The sequence below is a fragment of the Engystomops pustulosus genome, chromosome 3 (genome assembly GCF_040894005.1).
Source record: "Engystomops pustulosus chromosome 3, aEngPut4.maternal, whole genome shotgun sequence".
Classification (NCBI taxonomy): Eukaryota; Metazoa; Chordata; class Amphibia; order Anura; family Leptodactylidae; genus Engystomops; species Engystomops pustulosus.
Genome location: NC_092413.1, coordinates 159,785,172 through 159,809,656, shown reverse-complemented (window position 1 = coordinate 159,809,656; position 24,485 = coordinate 159,785,172).

Sequence of the window (24,485 nt, the reverse complement as noted above, 5' to 3'; positions counted from 1 at the left end):
ATGTCAGGTACTTGTGTAGCTGATGTCTGTGTCTCACTTGTGTATTAAGAGGAGACAGCATGTCAGCAGGTAAAGCACATACACTAGCAATGCTTTACTATACATTATACACAAACATGAGCAAGGGGAGGAGAGGGGAGGGGTAACAGGGGTGACGTTACTGCCTCTGACCATGTGACCATACTCATTTACATAATAAAGAAACAATTATTTTATAATGATTAATGTATGAAATAACTAGATAAAGGCTGGGATGGGGTCCTTGTGAGCTGCTACAACAGGTAGAGGTGACAGGACTAGTGACACAGACCTGATGACAGGTTTACTTTAACATAATAAAGATCTTTTCAACCTGATGTTACAATGTTGCTCAGTTTTATTGATGTTTTAGCTCCTATTACTCCCTCTGCTGCTCAGTACAAAATCCTAGGGTGTGATCAGGGACTGTCTAAGTAAACACATTACTGTATTTTCCATTTAGTTCTGTGGGGTGACAATGTGGTTACATTTTCCTGGTACACGGTGTATATACACTCTCATCTGGCTTCTGACATTCTACTAACACACTGACACATAGAAAGAGATTAAACTGATCAGAGATGCATGAGATGATTACACAGAGGCTGATAGACCATTACACTGTTACACTGTGAGCCCTGCTACATCTCACAGACATGTGCCTACCTCCCCCTTATCCCAGATCACTTATCTCCTTGTAGCTTGTTATTTGTAGCTCCATATAATGCCAATGGAGGGTCCATTTGAGCTCCTTCTAGATAAAACTTTGCATATGGGGAGGATTCATTTTTTTCTCTCCCCAAGTAAAATGCAATGCATTTTACTTAAGTATCACAAAAGTAAAAAGATTTCATTTCTGTCTCCTTGAATGTGCAACTTTCAATTACAAGGCAGAATTGTCATTTAGTTGGTTGCTAAATAAATCTAATTTATAAATGACATAAAACTTATAATATGACATATTTTGCTAAAAATGATCATTGATTAAAGCCCAGTGTGAATCACCTACTGTATAATAGTAAAATAAATACTGTTGTGAAGAGAAGTGCCATGAAACTGACCTGAAACCATTAATGATTTCTCTAGTTTACCCCTTAACGCCGCAGCCCTTTTTCGTTTTTGCTTTCCATTTTTCACTCTCCACCTTGAAAAATCTATAACTTTTTTTATTTTTTCATGTTCAGAGCTGTGTGGCGGCTTATGTTCTGCATAACAAATTACACTTCAAAATGGTGGTATTTAATATTCCATGCCGTGTACTGGGAAGCAGGAAAAAAATTCCAAATGTAGTGAAATTGGTAAAAAAAAACGCATTTGTGCCGTATTCTTGTGGGCTTGGATTTTACGGATTTCACTGTGCCCCCAAATGACATTTCTACTTCATTCTTTGGGTCGGTAAGATTACCGGGATACCAAATTTGTGTAAGTTTTATAATGTTTTCATACAAAGAATCCTGTACAAATTTTTTTGGGCGGATTTTGCCATCTTCTGGCGCTAATAAATTTTTGTGGATTTTTATGATGTTTACAATGTTATCATTTTTAGGACTGTGAGACCTTTTGATCACTTTTTAAAGAATTAAAAAAAAAAATTTAAATGGCAAAAAAAAAATTTTCGACTTTGGGTACGATTTTCCGTTACAGGGTTAAACTCAGTGAAAAAACGTTATCCTATTTTGATAGATCGGGCATTTTTGTATGTGGCGATATCTAATGTGTTTATGATTTTTACTGTTTATTTATATTTATATCAGTTCTAGGGAAAGGGGGGTGGTTGAGTTTTTAGGTTTTTTTTATTATATTTTTTCTTTTAACTTTTTTTTTACTTTTACTGTTTTTCAGACTCCCTAGGGTACTTTAACCCTAGGTTGTCTGTATGATCCTATCATATACTTCCATACTACAGTATGGCAGTATATGGGGATTTTATTCTTCATATATTACAATGTGGTGCTGATAGAACATTGTAATGCATGGGTTAAGCCGAAGTAGCCTCGGGTCTTCGGAAGACCCAAGGCTACCATGATGACAGATCTCTGCTCCCTGATGATGTCATGGGGAGCGACGATCCTCAGAAAGATGGTGGCGCATTCCGGCAGTGATCAGCGGGAAAACACCTGGGATCAGTGCTGGCACCAATCGCGGCTGTTAACGGTAAGCCTTTGGTGCAATATACAGCAAAGACTTACCGGCTATGGAGAGGGCTCAGCCCGTGAGTCCTCTCCATGCAACCGCACACCCCCCCCCCATGTGACATAATACTACTTCACATGTCGGTAAGGGGTTAATGACTCAGCAACTATTTTCTATCCATTCGTGCATCAAGTGTTTAATAGGATTGCTTCCCTTTTAACAAAGAATATTGATCTTACAACAACTATCTACACAACTACACAACATAATACATTAATTATATATAAATGTATACACACATACATACATATATTATGTATTTTAAGGCACAATATGGTCAGTGATGAACTGCTGATTCATGCAAGTTAAATAGTTAAAAAACGGGTCAAATTTGGTATTTATGTGGTCCCCAACAATGTTTTATGCATAGCTTTGTTTTATACGGCAGAAAAAGAAGTCCCTCTCTGCTAGTGATGAGTGGATCGAACTGTAAAGTTCTGGTTTGTACGTAATTTGGCAGGCTTGGCAGCCACAGTCCATGTTCGGAAAGAGCACTAAGCTGCTTGACTGATTGCTGAAGCTTCCAATCAAGAAGCTTCAGAGAAAAACACATTTCTTTCACCTGCACCCGAAGTGAAGGTAAATAAAATGTTTTATTAATCCATTAAAATGTAGCAAGACACGTGTTTCAAACTATTAAAACTGGTTAGTTCATAATCATGATCTCACGGTCAGACCATGATTAAAATCTAACTATTTTAAATAGTACATAACTTGGTGGTCCATGCCATCTCTGAGGCATTTTGTTACATTTTAATACATTTAAAAAGACAAGAATTTTTTGACTTAACTTTGAGAGAAAGATTCAGAAAAATTAAATTCTATCATGCTGGGCTTTCTGAAGTTTCTTTGTGACCGCTTTTCCATTTTTCCTTTCCACCATTGGAAACCAGGCTAACATTGATTTTCTTCTTGGGATGAGCAAAGTCTGTAATTTTTACCTTTTCTGTATTCTAGAAAAATAAGCAGTTTGCAGCAGCTTATCAGCCATGGGCATGTCCTCTGTAGGCATGCTTGTTGTTTTCGAGGCTGGACAGCATTACAGAGTCACATGTCCAATTGCCATTAGAGCTAGGGAGAAGTTTTTACTTGTCATAGGGTCAGGCTGATAAGCAGGGACTTCTCAAAAAACAGAAATTGCCCTTTTCAGGGAACTTACTGTATGTATATGGCATTGGCTGGTGTTATTAGGCAGACATGGAAATCTGAAATAATTGCTCTTTTTAAGGTACTCTGAAGAACTGCATTAGACTACTCATGAGCTGCTATAGTATAGGGATAGTCTCACTGCTTATACAGCATTATACAGAAATTATTGCATAGAGGAGAAGAGCATATTAGCATTTACTGCATAATCTAGCAAGATTTTGAAGGTCTTGTCTCTGCATACTTTTTAGCTCCAGATTGTAAAATTAATCCTGTCAGTAAATAGTGAACAATAAAACATAGATCATGAATGTGCTGTTGTAAGTGATTAGTGTCCAGTAATACCTTGATTGTAAAGTTACTCCTGTCAGCCCATAGAGTACACTAATATGTAGATCATAAAGGTGTTGTTGTCAGTGAATAGCATCCAGTAATACATTAATTTTAAATTTGATCATCCACTTATAGCACATACTAATATGTATATCCCAAAGCTGCTGCACAGAGAATAGCACAACATGATACCTAGATTGTACAGTTGCTCCTGTCAGTGAAAACTGTCCAGTAATACCTCGTGTCACTGTAAAGGTGCTCGTGTCACTGAATAGAGCACACTAATACATGGATCAGAAAAGTGGCCCTGTCAGTGAATATGATGCAGTGTTAGCTAGATCAGATGTTCTCATGAATGTTTTCTGTGCCAGAATTTTATTCATTGGTGACAGATAATATTTATTAAGTTCTGCAGTATTTTTATCATATGGATTGTTTTTGGTTACTACACAGCCAAACATTCAAGCTGCCTCTACAATATAGTGAGGAAGAAGCATTATATGCCTCTCTGGTATGGCAGGTATTCCACTATGAAGTTCCTATAAAGGGTTAATACATCATAAAAAGTCTATGTATCATTTACCACCTATTCTCGAAAGAAAATTCAAAGTGCTTACAACAGACTGTACATTTAGCCACCAGGTCAGGAGTCTCAGGGGATTTCCTCTGTGTCTCCGTAGCTCACATTTTATTTTACCAAAAGGTCAATTCTTCCAATTGCTGAGAAATTGCTCCTCCACTAAAAATTTTAAAAACAGGCAAGAGACCTAAGAGAAAGGATTTCCTGATTACATAATAGGAAGAGCATATCAAGCATCTAAATCTAAGGAAAGAAGTTACTAATGAGAAGCACCAGACAGCATGAACAGAGACTCATACACTTGATTACAACATTTGGCAATGGGCAAAGGAAGCTGATGAGATTATAAAGAAGCACTGGCATATTTTAATGACGGAACTAGATGTGAAATAAGTACTGGGGGACTTTCCACAAATAACCCTCAGAAAGGGTAGATCTTTACGTGATAGGTTGGTTCATAGCAACTTCACTCCACCTGTAAACAAAACTTATCTTGTAAAGAGGGGGGCAGGGGTGTGACTAACTACTGGGAGAGCAGGATACTCATCTAAGGAGCTCCAGAATTAAAGTAACAATCAATTACCATCCTGCCTTCTATGGGCACTTACACTCCAGTTTTTTGCACTAGCAGTCTAAAGGTGTCTGGAACACTATACAAATTCTTGGATTTTGGAGGTGTCTTCGGGACCCCTAATCGGGCATTCTTGCGGGCTCCATCAAGCATCAAAGCCCGTGTATCCACCTTCAAGAGGCCCAGGATAACCATCTGACCATTTGCCTGAACATTTGCTGGCCACCTAAAAGCCAGGAGAAGTTCCATCCAACTGTGGCCTACCCCTGAACTGCATCCCTTGCCTCAAGTTACGATATGACCCAGTGAGCGCACTCCAAGTGAGGCCTTTTTCCCACTGGCTTCTGGAACCACCGCTAACCTCCCTGAGGTTCCATCTGCCCACTGATCACCCTTGTGAGCAGTCTGGGTGGACTGGATTTACATGCAATTAGTGTTAAGCAAATTTAGAATTCCACTATCATTTACCTCCGTATTCACACCCGTCAGCAGTATTAAGGGTTAACTGCATATTCTCCCCTCTTTTCCGCATATCAAATGGAACTAGGCAGGGCTGCCCCCTCTCACCACTCCTATTTGTTCTTTTAATGGAGACTCTTATCCAACACATTCGTCAAAACACTGTGATTTCATGGGTAACAGTAGGTGGGGTGACACACCAGGCAGCAGCCTTTGTGGATGACTTGTTGATAATCACTGCAAACTCTCAAATTTTAAGATCAATGCCTCCAAATCGATAGCCCTAAACATACCATGACCCCTGCCCATTGTGGTACAAGCTAAGTCTTCCTCTTCTTTGTCATGGTCCAATAAGACTATCACATACTCAGGGGGATAAATTTCCGCAGAACCAACTTCTGGTTCTCTATCACAAACACCATAAAAGATTCCAAACATTTCTTCAATTGGGAGATCTTACCTTATAAAAATGATAATGGTACCTTGGATAACCTACAGTACTTATTGCAAGTTTTAACAATATATCTTCCAGCCCATTTCTTTCACACAGTTAGACGTCTGTTACTTAGTTATGTATGGAAGAGCCCAGGCCACAGAATAGCTAATCACACCATGATTAAGCCTAAACAACTAGGGGGTATACATTTCCTTGACATTTTTGCCTACTACAAGGCAATACAGTGAAACTGGGTATTAGATTGGCATAAAAGAATAACCACTATGCTCTAAGTCTTAATTAAGAATTGGTAGCAAAAAATTCTCCTACCCAATTTTAAAAACTCCCCATGGTCAACACCTTGAACATTCTGACTAGGGCTCTGTTCAAACTATGGCATTTTTCACATGACTCAGGGGGTTTAATGCCCCACCCCTCACCACTTACAAAACTGGGAAACCTCCTGGTACCTGAAACCTCCTCTACTTCACCTTGCTGGACCCCCCAACAGTGATTGTTGAATAACAGAGTATTGGGAGACTCCGTGGATAATGGAGCCTGGTTCTCACATGCAGCAATTCACAGTCTCACACACGCACAATTGTGGAAAACTTTAAGTCCATACCTCTAAAAGGGAATTTCCTGTGTGAGCTTACCTGATCGGAGAAATTGATCTCATCCAATGCCCCGGTCTACTTTGCACAAATCATTCCTATCTGACCCCTCAGATAAGATGCCCAGTTACATTTGGGCCTGGAAGAAGAAGCTAGATTCTTTTTTTCAGATCAGGAAAAATCTTTGCTCCTTAGGCATAGCCCTCTATATGCATTAAGAAACCAGTTACAAACTAGTCAATTGGTGCAAAACCCCTATGATCCTATACAAGTATAGCACTAAAATATCCAACCTGTGTTAGAGATGTCAACTGAGTGATGTCACACTTCTACACATGTGGTGGAACTGTAATTTAAAAATAGTCACTGCCTTTCCTTCATATTTAAGCAGTTTTGCAAATCAACTTTGTGCCCTTTATCCGCTTGCACCTGGTCAGATAAGAAACATGATAAGACAGCACTGATGACAGAGTCCCTTTACATATTATGTGTCATTATTGTCCGGGGACATGGGACTGGAGAACACGGAGTTCAGGGGGAGTCGTAGTCTGTGGACACTCTGGACCACTGTGGGAGATGATGGTACTGGCCAGCACCCAAGACCAAAGTCTAAGTGGCACCTGGTCTTCACGGCAGGATGGTCTTTCTAAGTCGTTCCACAGGTGCGACTAAGCCTGCGGTGGCAGCCAAGGTAATGGAGATATGCAGGACACAGTCCGAGCCTGGGGTGACAGCAGGAAAACAGCTTTGAAGGAAATGCTGGAACTCACAGCAGAAACACAGTTGCTGGCACACGGAACAGGAACGCAGGAATGGACTGGCACATGGGACAGGAACGCAGGAGCAGGATTATGGGAACACAGGAGGAGGAACTGGAATGTAGGATACACAGGAACACACAGGAACGCTGAAGACACAGGAAGGCTTTCACTTCATAGGATTGGCTTGGGAAGCTTAAGAAACCATGGAAGCTCTATTGGGGAAGATCCTGCAGCGTAGGGACGCTGGAGAATGGCTTTCTCTTCTACAGGAACCGCTTAGGGAAGCTTGGTTAGGAAACCATGGAAGCTCTTTGGGGAAGATCCGGCGAGGCAGGAAGGGAGGAGCCGGACTATAAAGGTAGAGCCGGATTAACCAGCGTTATAGGACACTGGCCCTTTTAAGTCTTGAAGAGCCGGTGCACGCACGCCCTAGAGAGCGGAGACGTACGCGCAGCCTAGTGGGATCCGGAGCAGGAGTGGTGAGTATAGGCCTGGGACTGGGGCAGAGGAGACCGCGGCATGGAGAGGTGCACAGGTGTGTTGGTGATCCATTACATGGATCGCGGCGGGACCTGTGACATTATGTATTTTACTTATTACATATTTTTTATAATTTCATTATACAGCTCATTTAATCTCTAGATTTCTTACTTCTTAGGGTCTTTTTAGACGCAGAAAATGTTAATATTTCTGTAGTATACTGTAACTCCCCAGTCTCTATTTCAAAACATAGTAAAATTACTGGATAGAGATACATATACTTTCCCTCCGGTGCCATTATTAACAAGCTATAAAAATAGATACTGGTGGGTTCTTTATTATTTGACAGACTTTAAGTAATAATACTGATGACCTACTTTTTGCTAAGGTTAAGAAAAAAAAATTCTAGATTCATCCAGCAATTTCATTACTACTGCTAATGATGCACCTAAAAAAGCATTCAAGGTCTGAAACTATTTGTGAAAGAATAAGGAAATGGGAATGAAGATTACATTTAGAGAATTGTGCGCTAGTCATTAACAGACACTGGAAATGTACAGAATTCAAGCTTATACTGCTTAGGTGTACCACAAATGAAATGCTCTTTTGCTATTTAATCTGTTTTATATGGAGCAGAAAATACACTGCATATATTAACATCTCCCTCTGAGAAAGTATAATAATGTAAAATTTTGTTAACCTAATAAGAGTGGATATGAATAGTCCCTTTCTCATATAGTGATGGCTAGCCCACATGTTATTCCGCTAGTGTCAAAAAAGGTAGACTTTTTTTGTTTGCCTGATAACTTTTAGACTGTTCATAAATAAAGCTGTGAATTCAATATCTAACTATCTATTTATCTTTCTACTAATTCATAATTATAAAGATACATGTGTTATGTTCCTGTTCAAGGCTGGCTCCAGGTTTCAGGAGGCCCCTGGGCTACAGGGCCTCAGTAGGCCTCTATTCAGTTAACTCACATTGCAGCATACAAGTCTCCTGTTACCTAAAATATTACCTAGTTTATCATACCCCAGGTTATTTTAAATACAAACCCCTCATGGTTTTTTTATATAATGCCTCCCTCACACCCTCTGGATTCATTAGATACACCCCCCACACCCACATGGATTCCTTCTGTAAAGCCTTTTGTGGGCCCCCTAGAGCTCTGTGCCCCAGGTATGCCCAGTGCTGGTGTTGGACCTGTTCCTGTTCCGTGTCAGTACCTATTTACTGATATGATGGGCAGGTGGGCAGAGCTAGGCTGGAGGAGACAGTCTTGGCTTCCAGTGGAAACTATTGGTTGGCAATATGAAAATTAAAGAAATTCCAGTGTCCTAGCAGGGGTACCTCTGGCGTAAAGCCTAAATAAAGAAGTAAAACCTGCAACCTGTTGCAAACTCAAAATGTGAGTTCTGTGTCAAGCAGGCTCAATGGGGCAGATTTACTTACCCGGTCCGTTCGCGATCCAGCGGCGCGTTCTCCGCGGTGGATTCGGGTCCGGCCGGGATTCATCAAGGTAGTTCCTCCGCCGTCCACCTGAAAAGCATCTGAAAAGCATCTGAACGCACTCAAGTTCACCGGGCCGGACCAAGTGAGGGTAATTGCGTCCCAAGCGACACTTTTATTGTTTTAAATGCGGCGGTTTTTACGAATCCGTCAGGTTTCCGCTCGGCCACGCCCCCCGATTTCCGTTGCGTGCATGCCGGCACCGATGCAACACAATCCAATCATGTGCGCCAAAATCCCGGGGCAATACAGGGAAAATCGGCGCAAATCGGAAATATTCGGGTAACACATAAGGAAAACGCGAATCGGGCCCTTAGTAAATGACCCCCAATATGGGATTTAGAGAATGAGCAAACATGCATCAATTATAAGCTCTTGCCATATTGATTTATATGGTGGCAATTTGATATCAAGACATAACTTGGTGGAAAAGTTTTATCAATAGCTTGGTAAATCACAGAAATAAGGAGATAATTAATAACCAAGATTATACTAAGTCAGCGTCCACTGTCCAATGTTTATACATAAACTTTGGTCCCTTCCAGACCTCGAGTACAATAAATAAAAAAAAATAACAATAAAAAGGAAAGTTAATAAAATCTTAAGAATATTTTTCATTTCTGCCCTGTGTCAGTATAAGTGGTTAGAACTTTGGAACGCCTTAATATATCCAGGTAATTTTTAAATAGTTTTCTGGCACATATTGTACTTAATGTTAGTTGAAAAATTTGGGTGATATATTTTGAGTTTATTTATGATAAAAACTGATGTTTGGTAAAAATTTGGAGAAATTCTCAAGTTTTGAAATTTTAAATTTTCTACTTTTTCTATACATAGTACAACCGAAATGTTGAATATACTGAAAAAATTAAATCAAATGGATGCCAGACAAATAATTTTATTAAATACACAATTACACGGCAACAGAAGAGTAGCAATAAAAGTATAAAAACAGAGAAGCCAATAAGAGGAATAAGAAACAGTGTATAGGAAAAGATACCACTTTGAGCCGTCTCATGATCTCGCGATGCTATGATTCTATTCATCCTCCCATTCCGGTTTGCACGCAGGTGCGCATAATATGTAATTTAAGCTACATTCTCTTTCATTGGTGGACTCTTATATATAAGCCTTACCCAGCAAAATCTAAGACACTCCCCTTGATAAAGCTACTTGCGAAACACGTGTCGGGGTGTACAGCGTGTGCCTGCTCAATTGGTATAGGTATTTACACTTTAGCGCTTACTCCATATGAGGTACTTTGTGTTCCCTTAACTGCTGGAACTTATATATTTGGCTCAAAGTGGTATCTTTTCCTATACACTGTTTCTTATTCCTCTTATTGGCTTTTTGATTATATACGTATTTTGGCACTCTCTGTTTTTATACTTTTATTGCTACTCTTCTGTTGCCGTGTAATTGTGTATTTAATAAAATTATTTGTCTGGCATCCATTTTTTCAGTATATTCAACATTTCGGTTGTACTACGCCATACAGCAGGGGTGGTATGTGACAGTGATCTCACGCCCACACCCCTTGCTTTACCATTTTTTTGGTTGATGATATTTTTCTATACATAGATGCGCCATTGAGAGCAGATTTGCATTTTCACTTTTTGAAGGCTATACAATTTTTATTTTTTAATGAAAATTTGAACATGGGCTTCCTTTCTGCGAGATTATATGCATTTAATAAATACTTCATTTTAGTGGGTCTTTAGCTTATTGATGAGATTTTGTTAACTCTTGAATGTATGATGGAAAGAAAATTGTCAATTCTGGTTTCCTATGTTTTGCATTTCAATGGGGTTGTTCACCATAACATAAAAATAATGTTATCTTTATTCCATAGATCACTATTATTATGGTGAAACATTTATATATTTTTACAATTTTACTGAAGAATAAATAATAATATAGAGAAAATATCATTTGTTTTCGTATCGCCATCTTTTCGGAGACATAACTTTAATATTTTTTAGTTAACAGTGCTGGTTCAGGCCTTTTTTACATGCTGAGTTGTTATTTACATTGGAACCATTTTGCTGAACATTATTTTTTTATCGTTTTTTTGGAACATTTTTGTGATTTTCCGCAAGTGTTTTGGGTATATTTTTTCTGGCGTTGACTGTGTGGGTCCATTAATGTTTCCGATTTATTGTACGGATTGTTGAAGATGCACTAACGCCAAATATTGTGATTTTGGGTTTTTTTTTGTACTTTATTAGAAGTGCATTTGGAATGTTAGTGTTTAGGGGACTTTCATTTTATTTAATTATTTTTATTAAAAAACTTTATTATTTATTATTAAGTGTTTTGAATTTTTTTTTCTTACAGGTTGACTTTAATAAGCAATCGTCTGACCATCAGAGGTATTACACTGTGCTATCCTTTTAAAGGTGGTCCCAGTGCCAAGGTCATCGCACAGCCCTGGGGTACTGACAGTTAGTGGCATGGCAAGAGTGGGGGTCCGATCCTCTTCAGAAACCCCTTACACATTGCTGTCCTTGGCGTGCAAGAGGTTATAACACCTGCAATCCGAGGAATCTCAAACCGCAGGTTTTAGAGGCGGGTGTCAGCTTTAATATACAGCTGACAACCACAGAATGTGTCACCCCTTTCTCCTGCTCTTCCTCCACCCTCTGCCTGTGTAATCTAGAAGCAGCAGTAAGTGCAGGAGGAGGGTAGATCTGCACTGCTCATTGTAACAGCAAGTAAAAAGAATTCACTGAGAGGTTCTGGCTCATTAGCTTAAATTTGAAAGTTTATTTTAGAAGGGCATAAGCCATGTATGTCAAATATAAGAAGATTACCACAGTCACTGTGTCTGGATCTATGAGTAACCATGTCCCTGGTTTATCATGATGGATTTTGATGGTAGATTTCCTTTTAACATACATAAATTGTTTTCCGATAGGATAGATTAAAAAGGCAATAAAAGGAATGTACACATTCCAATACAATTCAGAATCAAAATAATTGATCTAATAAAATACCATGTTTTGCATTAAAACAATGCAAGACACCGGGTTCTGGTTACCGATTTCTTGCATTTCCATAAAATTGCATATGCGATTGGGCTGTGGCCCGTCTCCATATGCTAGGGCTGAATATGTAAGCCCAGCACTAGCGGTACCGGTAATTGCACGCATAAGGATATATGGGGGCTAAGAAATTAATGAGAGCATTTTCAATATGAAATTATATATAATATGGGATATAGAGCAATAAGTAAAGATATACATAGATTGTAAGGTCTTACGATCAGGGCCATTACTCCTTTTTATTCATGTAACTATGTTATTTCTTTGTATGGTTTTATTATTTGTATATTAACCCCATGATCTGTAAAGCATTGTGAAATATGATAATGCTATAAAACTAATCTTTATTATTGTTATTATGATTATGATTATTATTTAAATTTTCAGCAGATAACATAACATCTAACTCCAGTTTCAGGAAATATTTTCATGTACAAGTATGGTAACATTTTACTAATGTGTACAAGAATCTATTTGTTAGTTCATTTACCAAGGCATCACTTGCCAAAAGGAGTAACACAAGGCTGGACCAATGTTGTACTACTGCTGAATCAGTGAAATACTCTTCAAGTGGGTATACTGGAGATGGATGATTATGTATTATAAATAGAGGTGGATTTTGATGCAAATAGTGCATGGCAATTTAGTCAGAATGCAATAAATAGAACAAATAAATGAAATAAAAGTCCAAAATCCTCCAGAATAAATGGACAACTATTACAGGACACAGAAACGGTGTAGGAGGTGCTAAAAGATCTTATTTTAAGTCTTGACAAAGCTACAATGATCTATTTAGATTGCATTTAACCTATACATTTTAAATACATTATATTTTTGGTGCATTTTGAATCAACAGGGCAACAGTTTTTTTTATCAAGGGTATTAATGTTTCAAGTAAACTGAAATTTAAGCACCAAGTCAATCAGATACACTCATTAAGTGTGTTGTTTACTTTTGGCAATGAAACCAACATTGTACATCTCTAAATTGTTATCATTATTTTCCCATTTTCAAGTAAATGGCTAAGCTATTAGGATAAGTATATTATTAGCTCTCATCTCTTGACATGGAAATATGACACATTGAGCGGGAACATGTTATGTTGGTGCATCTAAATATCTAGTTAGCAACAGTTATAAAATTCAAAGCTAAATCAGGAAGCAAGACACAATGAACTATATTTAACAACTTTCCACATTACAGGCTGTGTTTTAAGGCAGGTCATGCAGTATTATATTAATAGGTGGAGAACATCTATCCACTGAGAAACAGAATAAGATTATCTCCCATAGTGCCTCTGTAATATGCTTCTTGCAAGATGACTACTTAAGTAACAGACATTATTACTTAAATAAGTATTCCGAATCTTATCTACTCATGACATATCCACAGGATATATCATGAATAGAGGAGGTTCTCACTTCTGAGACACGCACCTATCTCAGGAACTGAGGTCTGCTGACCACCTCCCAGCAGCCAGGCTGAACGAGAAATTGCTGAGCACGTGTGGCCACACTCCACATAATCTCTATGGGATAGCTGAGTGCATAGTCTCGGGTCTTGATGCCATACCTAAAGAGTTGACTGGAGAATGACTTCTGCTGGTAGGTAGCAGGTTTTTCATAGGGATTTAATTATATAGTGTATGAGTGCTTGGTACCTAGAGATTTGAATGCTGTGACAGCTGGAGAACACAAAACCGTCTTAAAGTACTTGGTATTAATATTGAGAAATGTGTATTTTTAAAGCTCTTTTCTGTGAGCATTTCATAGTTTATAGTTTCATAGTTTATACGGTTGAAAAAAGACTCATGTCCATCAACAGGGGCGTAACGATCGCGGTCAGACACAGGCGCAGCACATAGGGCAGATGTTCTACATTTTTAATTGTGACAGTCACAGGCCCCCTGATCCATCCATCTGGTCCATGCGCAGTATCAGGGGGACTCGTGGCTCTCACAATTCAAAAGCAGAACTAGCCGGTCCTCTACTCCGCCAGGTGTGTCTTTGACCCGGCACCTGACCCTGCAGGCGTGTCATCAGACGTCGCTTGTGCTGGGTCTGTCTGTGACCTGGCACGTGACCCGGCAGACACGTCATCAGACGTGGCCTGCGCTGGGTCTGTCTATGATCCGGCACGTGACCCGACGACAGTAGCCTGGGCTGGATCAGCAGAGAAGAGAGAGCGTGAAGAGGAGGTAATAAGGTAAGTTTATCATTTTGTGTTTACTTAATATATAAGTGCCATGTTGAAATTGGGGTGCAATATTACTAATGGCTACTGTTGTGGGGTGGGGGAGATATTTCTAATGGCTACTGTAGTGTGGTGGGGGAGATATTACTAATGGCTACTGTAGTGTGGTGGGGGATATTACTAATGGCTACGGTTGTGCAGTGGGGGGATATTACTAATGGCTACTGGTGTGTTGGGGGATATTACTAATGGCTACTGTTGTGTGGTGGGGGCATATTACTAATGGCTACTGGTGGGGGGTGGGGGGATTATTAATAATGGCTACTTGGGAGAGATTATTACTAATGGCTACTTGGGGGAGGAATATTACTAATGGCTCCTTGGGGGGGATTATTACTAATGGCTACTGGTGTGGGGTGGGGGAGATATTACTAATGGCTACTGTAGTGTGGTGGGGGATATTACTAATGGCTACGGTTTTGCAGTGGGGGGATATTACTAATGGCTACTGGTGTGTTGGGGGATATTACTAATGGCTACTGTTGTGTGGTGGGGGCATATTACTAATGGCTACTGGTGGGGGGTGGGGGGATTATTAATAATGGCTACTTGGGAGACATTATTACTAATGGCTACTTGGGGGAGGAATATTACTAATGGCTCCTTGGGGGGGATTATTACTAATGGCTACTGGTGTGGGGTGGGGGAGATATTACTAATGGCTACTGTAGTGTGGTGGGGGATATTACTAATGGCTACGGTTGTGCAGTGGGGGGATATTACTAATGGCTACTGGTGTGTTGGGGGATATTACTAATGGCTACTGTTGTGTGGTGGGGGCATATTACTAATGGCTACTGGTGGGGGGTGGGGGGATTATTAATAATGGCTACTTGGGAGAGATTATTACTAATGGCTACTTGGGGGAGGAATATTACTAATGGCTCCTTGGGGGGGATTATTACTAATGGCTACTGGTGTGGGGTGAGGGGTGATTACTAATGGCTCCTTGGGAGGTATTATTACTAATGGCTACTGATGTGGGGTGGGGGGAGGGTATTACTAATAGCTACTTGGGGGGAGGATTATTACTAATAGCTACTTGGGGGATTATTACTACTGGCTACTTGGGGGGAGGATTATTAATAATGGCTACTTGTGGGGATTATTACTAATGGCTACTTGGGGGGTATTATTAACCCCTTCACGCTCCGTGGCGGATATATCCGCCACGGAGCGCAGTGACTTAGCGCTCAGTGGCGGATATATTCGCCACGGCGCTTATGCCGGCTCGGCTCTGGATCAGAGCCGAACCGGCATGGGGAAACACGGGGTGCCGGCTGTAACTAATAGCCGGCACCCCAGTGTAACACCCGCGATCGGAGTCTGTGTGTAACCCGTTAAATGCCGCGGTCAGCACGACCGCGGCATCTAACATGTCTCTGGGGTGTCTTTCCCCCACGATCGCCCCCCCCCGAACCGTTTTCGGGGGGCGCCGATCGTTGCTATAGTAACTCTGGGGTCCGATCTGAACCCCAGAGTTACCTGCAGGCACTGCCAGTAAGATGGCGTCTGTTACGTCATCTTACTGGCATAGTGCCAGCCTATGCAAGTGCATAGGCTGACACTGATAATACTCTGCAATACATGATTATTGCAGAGTATTATCATGAACAAGCAATCAGATGATTGCTTGGTCATTTCCCATGGTGGAAAAAGTTAAAAAAAAAATGTTATTCAATAAAAAATAAAGTAATAAATCAATAAAAATGCCCATAAGCCCCATAACATATAAAGAGACATATAACCCCAAAAAAGTCTAAATCATAACAAAAACCCCACATATGTAGTATCACCGCGTCCGTAACAACCCGTAGAATACAAGTAAATCATTATTGAACCCCCACGATAAACGCCGTAAAAAAAAACTGCTATAAACCTTCCAAAAATTATGATTTTTAGCTATTCAATCCCACAAAAAATGCTATAAAATGTGATCAAAAAACCATGTGTACTCCGACATGATATTGGTGCAAAGTACAACATGTCCCGCAAAAAATAAGCCATCAACCAGCTCCGTAGCCAAAAAAGTAACAATGTTATGCCACTTGGAAGACGGCAATACATAAATGATAGATTTTTCCCCACATTAGGGTTTTGTTTGACAAATTTAGTAAAACGTAAGAAAATATATTCATGTCTGGTATCCCCGTAATCGTATCGACCCATAGAATGAAGATAATATGATTATTAGTCTATACGGTGAACACCAAAAAAAAAAGAGGTAAAAAATCCAGTACAGAATTGATGCTTTTCTACTCCTGCCCTCAAAAAAAGTTCCTAAATTTTCAACAATAGGTGATACTAACCCCAAAATGGTAACAATGGAAAAAGCATCTCATCGCGCAAAAAAAATGGCATCACATGGCCCAAATAACGAAAAAGCGAAAATTTTATAGCCTTCAAAAGGGGCCAATGAGGAAACTAAAATCCTGGCAGCTGCAGGGTGCTCCTTCCCTTCTGCGCCTCGCTGTGCCCCCATAACACAAGTAATGGCCACATGTGGGGGGTCTTTGTACTCAGGAGAAATTGTAGAACAAATTGTATGGTGGGTTTTCTCTTTTTATATTTTGGAAATGTGTAAATTTTAGTGCTAAATGAACGTGTAAGGGAACAATTTGACCATTCTAAATTTCACCTCCATTTTGATTCAATTACTATGAAGATCTCAAGGGGTTAACAATCTTCGTAAAAGCTGTTTCTGATAGCTTGAGGGGTGCAGATTTGAAAATGGGTTGGTTATATTGGGGGTTTTGATGCTGAATATGTAAAATTTTATTCAAAACTGTATTTATCCCCAAAATAGTCAATTCTGAAAATCCGGAAAAGCGATATTCTTTTTGTAAGCCGCGTGACATCAAAATAAATTATCCAGACATTATAGAAATTATGAAAATGTAAAGTAGACAAATGGGAAATGTTATTCAGCAACTTATTTAGGTGGTAAATCTATCTGCCTGAAAACGCAATGATTTAGAATTTCGAAAATGGCAAATTTTTCAAAAAATTTATCATATTTGCTTTTTTTTTGTAAGTAAACGCAAAACTTATCAGCCAAAATTTACCACTAAAATGAAGTACAACATGTGGGGAAAAAACAGTCTCAAAATCGTTTTGATACGTAACAGTGTTCAAAAGTTATAACCATATAAAGCGACGCAGGTCAGAATCCAAAAAATCGGGCTGAGCCTTAAGCTGTAAGATGGCTGCGTCCTTAAGGGGTTAATGGCTACTTGTGGAGGGATTATTACTAATGGCTACTTGGGGGGGATTATTACTAACAGCTACTGGTGTGGGGGGATATTACTAATGGCTACTTGGGGGTGATTATTACTAATGGCTACTTGGGGGGGATTATTACTAATGGCTACTTGGGGGGATTATTACTAATGGCTACTGGTGTGATGTGGGGGGAATTAGGGGAAACTATTCTATATAACATAACTATCAATGTTATTTAGGTGTAAAAAGGCATCTAGACCCTTCTTGAAGCTCTCAGCTGTTCATGCTGTGACCAGCGCCACAGATCCCTGTCGCTTCTGGTGATTTCTCCAGAGACAGTACCCCCTCGTCTTTTGATTTGATTTAATCTGAAACAACTTACCTCCAACTTACCTTTTTGTATGGACCATTCACATATTTATGTAAATTAAACATGTCCCCTCGTAGTCGTCTCTTTTCCAGACTAAATAAATCTAGTTGTTTTAATCTTTCCTCATAACTGAGACCCCCAGGTCCTTCTCAACAAGGGACTCTCCCAGATTTACTCCCCCAAGGACATATTTTGCCTAAAGATTATTAGCCCCCAGGTGCATAACTTTACAATTATCCACATTGAACCACATTTGCCAAATGGATGACCAAACACTCAGTTTGGCCAAGCCACCCTGCAGCCTATAAACATCTTCCATAGACTGTATTACACTACACAGCTTGGTGTCATCTGCAAAAATAGACACAGTGCTATTAATTCCTACCTCTATATCATTAATAAATATATTAAATAGTAGTGGGCCAAGCACAGAACCCTGAGGTACACCACTCATAACTGGTGACCATTCCGAGTAGGAATCATTGACCACAACTCTCTGGATACGATCCTACAGCCAGTTCTCAATCCAATTGCAAATTATTCCTGCCAAACCAATAGACCTTATTTTACCCATCAGACGTAAAGTACAAGAACACAATATCCACAGCAGCTCCTCCATCCAGGGATCTGCTCACCTCTTCATGAAGCAGATCAGGTTAGTCTGACAACTTCTTTCCTTCGTAAACCCATGCTAGCTGTCACTTTTTATACCATGTGATGTCACATACTCCAGTACATAGTCTTTTACTAACCCTTCCAAAATTTTTCCCAAAATGGAAGTTAAGCTCACAGGACTGAAAATGCCTGGCATTTTTTTTAATATAATGGCACCATATTTGCCTTGCTCCAGTCACTTGGCACCACACCAGACATTACAGAATTCCTGAAGATTTTAGACAGCGGAACAGCAATAACAGAACTGAGTTCTTTAAGAACTCAGGGGTGTAACCCATCTGGTCCAGGAGTCTTGTACACATTGATTTTATTGAATTTAGATTGGCTTAATGTAGACGTGATACAATCTAGTATATTACAGGATGCATGACCCACACTGGCACCACCCAAGTCAGAAGTTCTTTCTTCTATTGTATAAACGGAGCTAAAGAACACATTAAGCATCTACGCCTTCTCTTGTTCTCCAGTCACCGAAGCCCCATTTTCAAAATAAAGGGGTCCAACCTGCTCTGACCCATTTATTTTTGCATTGATATACTTAAAAAATTTCTTCGGATTTGTTTTGCTATCTTTAGCCACCTGTCTTTCATTTTGTATTTTGACTGATTTGATTTCCTTTTTGCAGATGTTGGTAAGTTTTTTATATATTATACAATGCTCTGGAGTTGTGCAGAGTTTTGGGTTAAATAAGAAATTGTGAAGGGGTATTGGGAGTCTAGATCTCCACACCTTGTGTCGGATAATTATCTCCCCTAGTATTCTCGTTTGCCTGGTAAAGTGGTCTGGTAATCTATATGTTTTTCTGACGTCCTCTGATATCATTTGGTCGTTTGGGAGAATCTCCTGTACCTGGAAGATTCCTTTTTCATTAAATGGTTTGGGGGAGAATTTGGGGTTGAGAAACTCTAACATCTGGAGAGGAATGTTTTGAATTCATTTGGTTTTCTGGTTTATACATGCTAAAAGAAAATTTTTCCAGGCTAGTACCGAGGAACGTAAAGCAGGGGTTTTAGGAAGGGGAAGGTTTGAATGAATGGAGTGGCGAGGGCAGTTTTTATTTAGATCTTTTTTCTATCACTGTCCATCTGGATGCCACCGAGTATGTGCACCAATTTATCATTTATTGTATGAGGAAGGTTGTGTGGTAGTGGTGTAGGTTGAGGACTCCCATTCCACCTAATTTTTTAGTGGGAGTATAAAATATTTGCTTATGTATCAGAAATTTTAGAAGTGGGATTGTGATGGTTCTCAAAAAATATAGGGGCACATTTACTAAGGTTCATTCCATTTTGCACTGAATTGCCCCGGGTTTTTGGTGCATCGACGCCGGCTTTCATGCGAAACAAATCAGGGGCCGTGGCCGTCGGACCACCGGACTGATTCAGACAAACCGCGGAATTTAAAAATCAAATTGTGTCGCAAGATCAGCACTCACATACACCGGGAAGAAGACGGTGAACTCTGGCGGACCTCAGCGGGGAAGTGACACGTTGTAAGTGAATCACGGCAGTTCTGAATCCTCGTCGGACATTCCGGATTGGCGGCATCAAATGGACGGGTAAGTAAATGTGCCCCATGCTATTTTAGGTAGTATCATCATCTTATGGATAACTATTTTCCCAATCCAAGACAGCAGGAGGTTATTCAAGTTACTTATTTCCGCTTGGGGTTGGAAAGTTTGATACCTAAGTAGGTAATTGTTTCCTTTTCTTATTTAATCGGGAATTCAGTACTAATTTGTTGTTGGACTGCTGTAGAGATATTGCATCCTAGAACAATGGACTTATGAGCATTAATCTTGTAGACCTTCCTGAAATTGTCTATCGAGGATATGATACCTCTCAGTGAGTTCTGCGGGTCTGTTATTGTTAGAATTATGTCCGCGAAAAGGCCTATCTTGTGTTGGCAGAGTCCAGCTAGGATTCCAGAAATCAGAGGGTTAGTTCCTATTAATTCTGCAAGGGGCTCCATTATAAGTGTGAACACTAGTGGGGAAAGTAGTTGAAGGGATTTGACATGGTACCATTAATTAGTACAGAAGCAGGAAGGAGGGAGTAAAGTGCTTTTATGGCGTTGGAGATTCCTAAACCAAATTTTCTTAGAAGGCAAAAATCCAATTGATGGAACTCGAATCGATTGAATGCCTTCTCCGTGTCCAGGGTAAGGAGCAGAGAAGGCACCCAAGAGGACTTGATCATCGGAATCCGACTGACCATTCTACAGTTTCTGTCTGCTTCTAGTGAAACCCACTTGGACATTATGGATCAGCATGGGCAAAACTTCTAGCAGTCTCAGTGGCAGTAATTTGGCATATATCTTTGTGTCACAGTTTAGCAATGATATTAGCCAAAAATTTTCTGCTGATGTAGGGGGTTTACCTGGTTTGGGTATCGCCAGTATAGTGGTCTGGAGTATATCTGCTGGGAGAGCTCCTACTGTTGCTGCTAAGTTAAAGGCTGAAGCCATATAAGGGATTCATAGTATTTTATAGTATTCATTCGCAAACCAGTCAGGCTTTGGGTTTTTTTTCTTTTTGGATAAATAAAAAAAATCCTAATTCCTCATCTTCTTTAAATGGGGAATTGAGGAATCTAAGTTGTGTTTCTGTTAGTGAAGGTAGATGGATTTTTCCAAAAATTGGTTAATTGCCTCTACTCAGGGTTGTGGGGAGGGGTGGTGGTGGGTTCATCTTTTTAAGTTATACAGTTTGGCATAGAACTTACTAAAACAGTTTTCTATGGGGTGGGTTATCTTGTTATATGGGTTATCTAGAGAGGTTATGTAAGGAATACTGGAGTTACCAAATTTTTGTGCCCATTAATGTGCTTGGTTTCTTGTTGGAAATGTAATGTGACATCTAAGAGGTAAGTTGTAAAAAATAGTTTTTCATGTAAGGAGGAGATAGGAGAGTTCTGTAAAAGGTGTTCTGTTGTGGCAATGGATGATAGAGTGTCTTTTAGTTTTGCAAATTTTTATTTGTTGTAATGGATCTCCAATTGTCTCAGAATCTCAGTGGCTCTATATCTGGTGTTTTTTTAATGGGAAACCCTCTATTAAAGCGGATTCAATAATTTTCCTGTGGGAAGGCAGATTAATTAAAAAGTTATTTCTCCATGGGCGTGTAGTGAATGATCTAGCATATAGGTTCAGTTCAAGATATATAAGAGCATGGTATGACCATGAAGCTGTACCTATTGTGGCAGACTTTATAATTGAAAGTGTTGCTCTATTAACTAGGAGTAGGTCTGGGAGAATAGTGGGTGTATTCTCTTGAGGATGCGTTGAGGCATCTAAAGGTGTCAACTAAATATTTATCATGTAGCCAATACCCAATAGAGGGAGATGAAGAAATCTTAAACATTTTAAGGCTAGGTATCTGTCTATGCAGTGCAGTTTTATGGTGTGTTTGTTGCTTGTGAAACGTTAGCATGTTTCCAGTGGCTGAAAGACAAGGAAAAAGAGCATCTATATCATGATGGCATTATAAATACAATTGAATCTACTGGTCCTTTGATGTCATGAGATGATGTTATTGTTTACATAATTGAAGATTCTGTAGGTAGACCAATGAATTACATTAGCATGGAGTTGGAGAAACGAAAGGAATAAAGCTGGCTGGGTGTAGGAGAAAGAAATGAGGAAGGTTGAAGAAAGAGGGGGATTGGGTGGTGGTTTAGAGAAAAAAGGGGACAAAGGGGTGGAGGCTGATTAAAAAAGGGACATGGAAAGAAAGCTAGGGAAAGGGCAATGTGGAAGGTGCATGCTAGAGAAAAGGGGACATGTAGATGAAGAAGTAGGACAAAGAGGCCCGGGATCTTAGAAAGAAGGAAACATAGAGGTGCAGGCTCCGAGACAGAAGGGGAGCATGGGGTACAGGAGGATGATAGATGTGAAGTCTGTGAAAAGGAGACATGGGCAACTAAAAGAGGAGGTTTTGGCTGAGTAAGATGGAAGCAAGAGACACATGGGCATGCAGACCTCATTCAGACACGTGGTCCAGAGCATGGTCAGAGCAACATGATTCTTTTACCTGGTTCACTTTATCTTCTTATTTACCAATAATGTTATTGAAAGGAATTGATTTTTGTCTTGAGCGTGTGTGTGTTAGACATTGGGTGAGTTTGCCAAAGGTCCCCTTCAGCCTTGGGCCTCAAGAGGTCATGTCCTGGCCATGGAATAAGAGGAGGGTAGTTTGTTCTACTTCCTAATAACCAGTTAGAACACTATTTTATTTTCTATAATTAAGATTACATAATGATACAATAACATCTTCCAAGCCACAGGAATGACATGAATGCTTCTGTCTTTCCATTCTTTGCTTCATTTCACTTCTTCATCGCATGGGTCATAGGTCAGTAGAATTTGCATTGATGGTCCTTACGCTCAGATAAAGAGAATGCTAATGTAAAAGCCTTTAGTTTGAAGGATGCCATTTTATATATTACTTTTCAAGTGTGAAAAAAGCACATAACCTCATTTACTCTGTTCTCACTTTGTTCATGAATTTCAAATGTAAAACTTAACAATTATAAAGAGAAGTCCATCATTTATCATTTGTACAATGTAAGCATTAACACCAACTGTTCTATACCTTGCTTTATGGAAAATATAAATACTTGACTGCTAGCATTTTATTCAAAGAGAACAGACTAGGGTCTGCTTGCTGTGAATGACAAAAATGCATGATAGTACATTCCGACACAAAGTGTAGTACATTGCCAATCTTTGAAATGTCAGTGCATGGGCAACCTGCTGGGCTCAGCTTAGAGAACTGTAGTGCCAAGACTGCAAATAATAAAGGATAAAGGTTAATGAAGGCATTGGGCTATTTATTATCCTGAATAAAATGGTCTAGTACTATGCAGACAACTCCATCAAAGAATGAGGGTTTCAGCTTTTAATTTTAACCTTTTGCTATCCATTACAACTATAATTTTTATTTGATTTTACTGAATTTGACAGTGAGCTCAATTTAGCGAATGAGGCTGTTAATTCTATGGTTTTAATGTACTTGTCCAAAATAAAATATGTATTCTGCTTAGGAGAAATATTTTAAAGATTTTTTTGTCTTCTATAGTAGTTATTTAGAATCTTCCAGCTCTACTGCTGATAGTGATAAGCAGCCTGTCAAAATATTCTGGGCATCACCAATGGCAAGTTATCAAATGTGAAAAAGTGATCTGTCATAAGGTTGAACAAAAGCACATTGGTAGGCATCATGTACTATGCTGTGAGAGTCCCTGACTTATAATATAGCATTGTCATCAGATAAAGTGCAGTGTAGGAAACTCTGGTCTGATCCTTACAATAGATATATCAGTTGACAGATTCAAAAACCTAAGGTAAAGTATAGTATATATTACACATAATATAATAGTATGTTACAGATGGTGGTGAGAAATTGAGCATTTCCCAAAATACAGAAATAAGCACTTTTAAGTTAATGCAGAATCCTGTTACAAAGGCACAACAGTATCTGCAGATAATTGTTTGCCATCTCATTGGTGGTAGGAGCCCAATGTTTTCTCACTGACATCTGATACAAAGTGTAACATGTAAGCCTGGTGTAACCAAAAAGCACTTTCTTCACAAAGTTGTTGTTGCAATTTGCTAGCACAGAAGATCATTTTCTTTTTGATCTGCTGTCCCTCTGTTCAGTAGATTGATGGAACATAACTTTGGCCAGTGCAAACAGGTAAATATTTGGCCAGATAAGTGACAGGTAGTAAAGGACAGTGGCAAATGTCTTATGGAGTCCATATTTCAATATGTCAAAGCTGTTTTGGCAAATCACACAAACATTATTTAATATAAATCAGG